This window comes from Nelumbo nucifera, chromosome 3, assembly GCF_055504915.1.
Source record: "Nelumbo nucifera cultivar China Antique chromosome 3, China Antique-T2T, whole genome shotgun sequence".
NCBI classification, from domain to species: domain Eukaryota; kingdom Viridiplantae; phylum Streptophyta; class Magnoliopsida; order Proteales; family Nelumbonaceae; genus Nelumbo; species Nelumbo nucifera.
Genome location: NC_142651.1, coordinates 62951953 through 62962429, shown reverse-complemented (window position 1 = coordinate 62962429; position 10477 = coordinate 62951953). Strand labels below are relative to the sequence as shown.

General features: G+C 41.5%; 1 pseudogene; it reads left to right on the top strand.

The window, feature by feature from the left end:
- Window positions 1–7221: 7221 nt before the first annotated feature.
- Window positions 7222–9918, top strand: LOC148801267 (uncharacterized; annotated as a pseudogene).
- Window positions 9919–10477: the final 559 nt, after the last annotated feature.

The following is a 10477-nucleotide window of genomic DNA, read 5'->3' as shown; positions in this document are numbered from 1 at the left end:
AACAAGCGGGTCTATCTAGCTCGCTTCCATAAGCAAAATAGGAACAACCTCTTCTACCACACTTTCTATGCTAGGTCGTGGTATATCTTCAATGTAAGTTGTCCTCTGTGTGATGTTTGTTGCACTGGCAAGCTCTGAGAGCACATTAGCCTTGGTGTTCTTGGACTTCAAAACTTGTTGGATGTACCAAGAGTGGAAGCTGGGCAAGAGCTCTCTAACCTTGACTAGGTAAGCCAATATGGCGGGCTCTCGAGCCTCATACTGTTCATTCACTAGATTCACCACTAGTTGGGAGTTTCTACACACCATGAGATGTTTCGTGCCAACCTCCTTTGCCAATGATAGCCCAGATATCAATGCCTCATACTTAGCTTCACTACTCGAAGCTCAAAACGCGAACCAGAGTGTACTCTAGCTTCACCTTTCTATGTCAATAGAGGACTAGCCTAGCTTCGCTTCTGCCCTGGTTAGATGAGCCATCCACATAGAGGGTCCAAGCCTCCTCATCCCAAGTCGGGTCGGGCACCATGCTGATAGATGCCTCTAAGGTGGTCACGAGCTCGACAACTTTAGGGTTGGCGTGCGGAATGTGCACTCGACGATGAAGTCTGCTAGGAGTTGGGCCTTGATCACTGGGCGTGGCTCGAACTGGATGTCATACTCGTTGAGCTCGATTGCCCATTTTATTAACCTTCCCAAGACCTCGGGCTTTTGAAGGACTTGCCTCAGAGGTCAACTGGTCAAGACCACAATGGTATGGGCCTGAAAGTAAAAGTGCAATTTATGGGCTGCTAGCACTAGCAAGAAGGCCAACTTTTCAATGTTCGGGTACCTCATCTCAGCGGCATGCAGGACTTTACTTACGTAGTAGGTAGGTTGCTGCACCTGTTCACCACGCAAATTAGAACAGAACTGACTATCTCGTCACTCATTGAGAGGTAAAGTTTTAGCTCGCCTTCGGGTTCCAGTCTAGTTAGCAAGGGTTGTGGACTTAGGTATCTTTTTAGCTCATCAAACACGAGCCGGCATTCTTCAGTCCACTCGAAGTCTTGGTTCTTTTTAATGGCTTTAAAGAACGGAAGACACTGCCCAACCAACTTAGACATAAGGGGCGACTATCCAAACTGTTAATCTTCGAACTTCTTTAATGGACCTAGGGGGTCTCATATCTAAGACGGCTTGGATTTTGTTTGGATTGGCTTCGATGCCACGTCGGTTCACTATGTACCCAAGAAACTTGGCCGACGTGACCCCGGAGATGCACTTGTTTGGATTGAGCTTCATGTTTTATTTTCTTAGAATGTTGAAAACATTGTTTATGTCAGAAATTAACGAGTTTGAAAACTAGGTTTTAACAACAATATCCTCGACATAAGCTTCTATTTTATTTCCTGTCAAATCAAAAAATACTTTGTTTACAAGGCGCTAGTAGGTCGCTCTAGAATTTTTTAAACCAAAGGGCATTACTTTTTAACAATACAAGCTCGTTTCAGTTACAAAAGTAGTTTTTTTCCTAATTAGCTAGATCCATCTAGATTTGGTTATAGACAAAGTAAGCATCCATGAAGCTCAATAGCTCGAACCCATTTACCAGGCAATCTATCCTAGGGAGTGGGAAGTTATCCTTTGAGTAGGCTTTGTTGAGGTTGGCGTAGTTGACGCACATGCACCACTTGCTGTTGGTCTTCTTCAAGAGCACTAAGTTTGTAATCTATCTCGGGTATTGGACCTCTCTATCGATGTCTACTGCGAGAAACTTCCCTACCTCCTCATCCACTATCCTCCATCGCTCTTGGGTGAGGTTTCTTTTCCTCTGCCGGACTGGTCTGACTAAAGGGTCAACATTCAGCTTATTAGTTATGATAGAGGGGTCTATGTTGGGCATTTCTACTATCGACCAAGCGAAAACATCTAAATTATTAATTAAAAAGCTTACCAGTTCAGAGCACAGAGGTTCCATGAGGCGATCTCCGATCTTCTTCGTCTTCACGAGGTCAGTATCTAAGACCGACACTAAAACGGTGTCCTCTATGGAGCGAGCTCTCTCGTCGCCATTCTCTGGGGGCAGCTCCAAGTTAATGTCAGTGGCTTGCTTTCCTTTTCCTTTCAACATGGACACATAGCACTTCCAAGACTTGAGTTGATCACCTTGCACCACTCCAACTCCATAGTCTGGCTCTGAGGGCATGTAGGATTAGTCGACCCCAGATGGAATTGTAGGGCGAGGAAGTTGCAACCACTAGGAAGTTGTGGTCGAAGTGCACCTAGTTTAGTGGCGAGCCCTCTATCACTGGCACTCTTATTCGACCTAGAGGTTGCACTACTTCTCCACTGAAGTTGACCAAGGGGATGCTGGTTGGTAGCAGGTCCTTCCTCTCCAGCTCCATTCGCTCGAATGCCTCCAAGAAGATGATATCTGCCGAGATGCCGGAATCAACCAAAATCCTCTTTACCTTGAAATCATTTATCACTAACTTGACCACGAGGGCGTCATCATGTGGATATTGGATCCCATGAGCATCATCCTCGGTGAAGTAGGTTACTTCCTCCATGTGAGGGCACTTAGGCGGGTTCTCGTCCTCATGCACGAGCTCCCGAACTGAGTTCTTCCTGGCTAAGGTGTTGCATCCTGCCATGATGGACCCACTTGTGATCATGTTGATTACACCACAGATGGGCCACTCTACTGGTGGTGGGTCTCATGGGGGTTTCCCTATTGTGGTCCCTACTCGATTATGGCACTTCTCTTGGCTGGTCGGCAAGTCAGTGTCGGTCTTCCTGCTTGATGAATTGGTTCAGGTAACCTCGATGGATCAAATCCTTGATCTCGTCCTTGAGGTTATGACAGTTTTCTATGTCATGGATGATGTCCTAGTGGAAGTGGCAGTACTTGTTTGGATTCCTTTTGGCAGGGTCCCTTCTCATTCGAGGTGGCCATCTGATGTACTCGATCATCTTTATCTGCATCAGGATTTCTCCCCTCTTCACATTCAGTGTAGTGTAGTTATGATTTTGAATGGGAGGGGTGTGAGAATGCCAGCCTCAGGATCTGTTGCCTCTGTAAGGGGACCTCCTCCTTCTCCATAGTGACTTGTTACACCGGTTATGAGGGGACCTATTGCACCTTGGCTACTTTTTCGCCTCTGCTTGTTGCTCCCTGGCTCGTCTTCCGATCTCCTTCGTTTTCTGCTCAACTTTAACTGAGACCCAAGCGCTTCTTCAGCCTTCGTGAACTTGGCGGCTTGGTGAAGGAACTCCTCCATAGAGGCCGAAGGGTTCAACTCACCCTCTTAGCGCAAGACAGGATGCTAGATGCCATTGAATGCTATTGTGAGCTGTACAGCTGGGTCAAGGTTGGGTATTTGAAGCCGCTCTTGGTTGAACCGCTTGATGTAATTCCAAAGCTTCTTGTCGGGTCGCCGAACCACATTTAGAAGATAGGTCACTAACTTTGGACACCGCTTTCTCATTGTAAAGTGGGTGGTGAAGAGATTGGTGAACTGGCTCCATCTCTTATTGAGCCCGTGGCTAGTCTCGAGTACCACATCTAAGCTATGCCCCAGAAGTTAGTCGAGCAGGCCATGCAAAGGCTTACGCCATTGGCCCCATGTAGCTACATTAGGGCCTATAAACTATTGAGGTGGTCAACCTGGTTGGTTGTTCCATCGTATGATTCCAGGATAAGGGCCTTGAAGTTCTTAGGCCATGGGGCCATGAGGATTTCAACGACTAGTGACGAAGTGTGGGTCATTGGTTGTGCTGACGAGGTGGCGATCTAGCTCGTCTCTTTCTTCTCTTCTTCCTTCTTTTCTACTTCCTCATTGTCATTTGAGGTGAGGTGGATTTTTCCTACATTGTGGCATGCATGTCCGCGATGCCTCCTCCTAGACCCCCTAGTAGAGTTGGTGGCCTTGGACGTCACAGCTTGGGTCGATTCCACGGCGGGAACCTGGTTCAGGTCATCGTGACGATGAGGTGGGTCTGGTATTTGGTTCCAATTCTAGTTGTCGGGCTACTGTTTCTTGTTCACGTTCTGCTTGGCGTTCTGATGTCGTTGGTGTTATTGTTGTGCCTGCTGTTTGTTGTATCCCTACTAATGCTACAAAACGGCATTCCCACATTCTCATCTATAGGTCTATCCCACGTACAAACTACATCAGCTCATGAAACTGGTGGCCATTAATCTTAATGGGAACTGCAAAGGTCTCGACCGCTGGAAGATGTGTGTTCATGGTGGGCAAAAGGAGGTTAGGATTCTGTGCAACAGGGATGCCTGGTAGGGTCAGGGGCATAGTGAACAACCTGATAGTGACAGAGGGGACATTAGTGTGCATGTTATGCTGGTCCTACCCCCTTGTGACTACTCCATCAACATGTGCATTGTTGTTGGTGTTGTTGACGGGGTTGTTGCTGGAAGATGCCATTTATCTTGTAATTAGAGAGAGTGAGAATAGGGCTTTTGTGTAGCATTTACCATAGACGATGCCAATTGATGATGCGCAATCTAGTGCTCCTTGCTAGTGGACTAAGTAGGTCGCCTGGTCAAGCTACAAGATAGAGAGATCAGAGTGTTCGGGTTGCTTTACCCGGAGTGGGCACTTCGATGCTTAAGTCAGCAAATTGGGAATGTGGTTGCAAGAATGCAAGAGAGCTAAATTGTGCGTACTTTGTGAGGGTGATGGTGAGGCCTTTATATAAGTGATTTGTTGTGAGCCTCATGAAGTGTGTCTGAAATCTCTAGCCTGTCTGGTTTGGAGGTGGTTTCACACTTGGAGGTGGACTCCACATAAGCGGGTAATGTTTATCCAATTGCACCCAAAGCGGGCAGAGTGATAACTGGTTCTTTTGTTGTGGCATTGTGATCCCAGGGAAGTCGGAAACAATAGTCCACTTAAGGGGGAGGTCGGTCGGCACGCCAGGCAAGTCGCTAACCGAAGTTGGGTCAGATTAGTAGAAGCAGGTCGCCTCTTACACCGACCAAATGTCTTGCCTTGCCGTTTGTAGTTTGGCCTACCGGAGTGGTGCCAAGGTTGTCAAGGTGGTTGTGAAGTGTCTGAAGTTTTCCCGAGATTAGTAGAAGTAAGTCACTCTACTGTTTTGCAATGCCACGTGTCATCATATCATTGGAGGACCAAATCACCCCTCATCATATTAAAACCTCCTTGAGGTTTCTAACAATCATAAAAACCTAACTGAAGTTTCATTTTAACAAAAACCTCCACTGTAGTTTCAAAAAAATCTTGCAATTACCTCCCTTTCATCATTGTCTCAGTTCATTATCAAGAAAAAAATATTAGTCTCCATAATAGAGACTTTGAAGTTACACAATTTCTCTTACTAGTTAGGAAATCTTTCAATATGATCAAAATGCCAGATTTGCCCTTTTAGACTTCACTCAATCATGATGAATTTACAAAATTAAATTACTTTACTCTTTAATCTGAACTAGGGAATTTTTGTAGTGAAAAATTAAAAGTTTTTTGGAGTATTATAGTAAATCTCTTTCTGAATTATAGACATAAGGGTAAAATGGATATTTTTTTAAAAAATTAATGCATTAGGCCAACATTTTCTGGTTGGGTCCGTTGGGACAATGATAAAAGGGAAGTAACTACAGGATTTTTCAAAACCACAGGGGAGGTTTTTGTTAAAATTAAAGTTCAGAGGGTCTTTATGATTGTTAGAAACCTCACACATGATTTGACCAGATCTGCTACCCACAATTACACAACTACAGACGCTACATTAACACGTAACCTCAGCCCAAAAAGCTTCAAAGATAATGTACACGAAGATGATTAAAACAAGATCATTTGACCAAATTGGCACCAGTCCATTCGTGTTAAATTGGTCATAAGGAGAGATCCGAATCCGCCTCTTAAACGGATCAGTATTGGATTGGATTCGGATTGGATCTGATCCAACTTCTTTGCAGCCCTACCTCCCCCACCTTACATGGAGGTAATTTATGAGACCGGATTTGCTCCTCACACAGGGCGCCTCACACGCACATCCTACCATGTATTGGGAATAGGGGTGCTCATGGTTCAGTTAACCGTGAGGTGATTTTCTAGACCAAATTGATTTGTTCGGTTTTTACATTTAATCGAACCGATGCAACTGGTTAGTCGGCCGATCGGTTAACCGGTGGACTGGTTAACCACGGTTTGGTTTTTTGGTTTTTTTTTTATGCCCTCAAAATTAAAAAAAAGGGAACTACGAGACAGGGAGAGTGGGAGTCTGAGAGAGTGTCGCCGAAGCAAGAGGGATCGCCTCTGACGTCGGAGGGCGAACCGCCAAAGGCCGTCGGCGTCAATCCGTTGGGGAAGAACAAAGAGAACTGGGAGAGTGGGAGTCTAAGAGAGTGAGAGTCCGAAAGAGAGAGAGCTCAGGGAGATAGAGAGAGAGAAAGGTGTTAGGCTATTGTGGAAGCAAGAAGGATAGCCAGTGTCATCGATTTGCCAAAGCAGGAGGGATCGCTGGAGGTTGTCGATGATTCGGTCGGAGGGTGGAGCGCCAAAGGCCATCGCCCATCGATCCGTTGGGGAAGAACTGGGACTAGGAGAGTGGGAGTTTGAGAGAGACAAAGAGTGAGAGTTTGAGAGAGAGAGGGAAAGAAAGGGAAAAGCCAAAAAAAGTCTGGCTATTCGGCTTCGCCAACTTGGCTGCCAGTCTGCCACTACCAGATTGGTGAACTGAAAAATCTTAGTTTGGCAGTCTGAACACTCTCAAACTGCTGAACTAAAAAGTCTCAATTCACTGTTCGACATTTATTAGATTTTCCAAAACAAAATAAAATATAATATTTAATATTAATATAATATATATAATACTATATCGATATATATTATTGTATATATATCGGCCGGTTCGATTAACTGTCAGTTTTTTTAAATGGTTAACTGAAACTGTCGATTTTTTGAAAATGTTAAACCGAAACCGAATTGATCAATTCGGTTAATCGATTTTTTGATTCAATTTCGATCAGTTTTTCGATTTTTTTTTGCTCACTCCTAATTGGAAACATCTCCCGTACTTACAAGTTATTATTGAGATGTTCTCAATGCACGGTGGATGCACATGAGAGGCACCCATGTGTGATGAGAAGATCCTGTTCCATAATGTACCGCTAGGGAAAACTTTCGCTATCGATATGTGACATGTCAACATCCTTGTGACAATTGTCCTCTTTCTTAATAAATTTAAAAGTTAAAACCTTTCGTTAAATTCAAGGGATTATGGTTGATAAGGACAACTTTTGAGCCTTAATATCAATAAAAATAAGGAAGAAGTACAAAAACACACGATGCAGAATTCTGAATTCCAGCCCCCTGTGCCCATGAATTTGACATCCATTCACGGTAGCATGCATAGGCTGATTGGTATTTTTCCCTAAAAATAATTCTTTTAATAAAATTCGTAAAGGAGGTTAAAAAAAATATATAAAAAAAAAAACAAAATCACTGTTCATCTTCTTTCTCCTCTAAACTACTTACGCCCCAGTCCAATGAACCTCAATAACCACCATGCATCAGTGTCACCGCCGTCTCCAACAACCTCCGACAATACCTCCGGCAGCGTCGCCTCTGCCCACCTCCCCCCCAGTCCTGCGAACCGACCACGGCTCATCGTATCAATAATCCCACTCTCCTCCGGCGTTCCCCTAGCCATAGTTCTCTGGTCCATATATCCTTTTATATTCCCTCCTCCTTTCAGTTGTGGTCGCAAATGATGTTCACATCAGGTAATAAAATGCTCCCATGCTCATTCAGATCCTCTGTGATGGATGACAGATGGAAGCCCACCACCGAAGTAGCTCCCAACTGCCCTCCATGCGCCTCTGCAAACACAAAATTCTGTTACTATAACAACTACAACCTATCACAGCCTCGATAGTTCTGTAAGGGTTGTCGAAGGTACTGGACCAAAGGTGGGTCTCTACCAAATGTACCATTTCGTGGCGGTTGCCGAAAACCCATCGAGCGAAATCTTTAAAGTTTCCGCCGACCAAAACCGTCTCCATCTCCCTTGGTTTTTCTGGAGATGGACCGTCATCGGTTGCGAATTCAACGGTGGTGCCGACAACAGCAGCCACAGATGCTTCAAACATCGATCTTGCCATTGTTTTTGCCAAGTTCTTGAATCAGAACCCAAGTTTGGGTTCTGGACTTGTTACACCTGAATTTTCAAGCGAAAAAGAGGTCGATGTGTCTCTCAACATTTCCACTTCTTCCAGCTCGAATGAATTAGTAGATGATTCAAATGTTGTGGACCGGCAGAGCCATACGGATCTGGCCATCGATGTCCACTTGATTAAAGAACCTCTGCGGCTGTTTCCAGGTCAACTTGAGTTTGACTGCAAGCAACAACAGGAGCAAATTTCACAGTTCGCAAATCAGGAATCAAACAGTAGTTCTGGGTTTCAACCTTTAGTTAGTGATGGAACTGCTCAAGATGCATTCTGGTGGGAAGCCCCAACTGTGCCAAATTTGGCATGGCAACCGGAGGAGTTCCAGGGCTTGGAAACCATCCCATCCAACGATCATCTAATGATGTTGTATCCGGATTCATCAAACGACAATTGGAGCTCATTCGATACACTGAATTATGAATCTTTCTCAAGGCCTTGATGCGTAATCTACAAAACCCTAATTTTCTTTTCTGGGTTCTTTCTCTGTTCCTTCTTTCCTCATTTCCTCTTTTTCTTGTTTCTCAAGGATCTTACTTCTTACAGTACTGTAAATGTTGAAGCTTTCCTATTACATTTTTATGGTGGAAAAGCTCTGCTAGACACATATTTATAAAAAAAAAAGGGGTTTGGGCGGAGCGGAGGTGGGCGGAGGTGGCGGTGGCGCTGATGGTGGCCAGCTTTACCCTTTTTTTATATATTTTTTAAAAAGTTAATCTATTTTAAAATTTTAATTAAAAGAATCTCAACTTTTAACGTACTTCCACTTAATCTAATATCCCAAATCCAAAAATATTTGTTTTTTTATTTCATTTCCATTAACGGCTCTACTTTCTCTTCATTCAATTTTGTGTCCTAATGCCTAGATCTACAATTGGTTTACGGGTCCACCATCAAGCTAGTGGTGTTCTTCACTTTGGTGATTTCTTAACCCCTTTTTTATGTTTTCTAGCTATTTACAGATATATTATCAATTTATAATTTCTATGTCGTTTCCCTTCTTCATTATGCTTCAAAATGCTAATACCCATTTTTTTTTTCTATTAAAAATGTGGTTAATATGTAAATATTTGATTATTATATTAATTTTCAATTATGTTGTGATTAATTAGAAATAAAACATTATTTAATGTGATTGAAATGAACTTGCATATGTGTCCCACAAATGCCCAACAACATATGCAATCTTGACTTCAATCCATTTGACCCACCCAACCCATTCATTCTATTGGCGAGTCAACATGGGTCGACTGACCCATTAGGGTCAGTGGAAAAGGGTCAGGGTGGGTTGGGTCAAGGATTTTAGTCGTGTCTATCTATATTCGCCAAGTCTCATAAGAAAAGCACTTGAGAAAAGTTTAGGTAACTTGAACTCAAGCCACCAAGCATATCCACATCTTATTACATTTCCAAACCACCATGTCACATTTCATTTTGTGATTAAAAGTGAAATAAAATATATATCATTCACTTTTGTATCCACATACAATTTAAACAAAAAGCACATATTTATATTTAACACCTTTAATTAACAATTAAAAAAATAGTATTTTATAAACTAATAGAATTAATAATCCATCAAATCCACATTTATATAAACTTAAAATTTATAAACTTTCACATGATATAAATCTTAAATTTTTTATAATTTTTTACTAATATTTTAATTTACATTTATAAGTAATAATAAACTATTTATTATTTACAAAAAATAAAAATATTATAAACAAAGTATTGAAGAATATAATTTTAAATTGAATCTATCAAATCCATTAATCTACATTTATTTCAAAAAAATGATTTTTTATTTAATAAAATTTATAGAAATAAAAATGTTAATAATGGAATAATTATTTTAGTAATTAGAAACTATGAATTTGTATATGATGTGTATCTTAGAAATTTTAACAGATTTGATATACTATAAGTTAAGATTATATTTTTATAAATTATTAATTGATATTTTATTTTGAGTTGATTTTTTGTTAATTTTAGAAAATTAAAGTATTAAAAAAATAATAATTAAAATATAATAGGTGTCTTGGACTCTTGATTGATCCATTACAAATGAAATGATTTGATATCTACGCATCCCGATATATTAATTATAACATATTTCTTCATATATCATTAAAATTAAAATTTTCTATGTATTTATATACTATTTTGTGATTATTTTGATCTTAAATTAGTGTTATTTTGTGATTATTTTTTATCTATATCCATGCATTTCCAAAGCATATCAGTATCTGTGTTATTCAATACAATACCTGATGCTAATACTTTAAT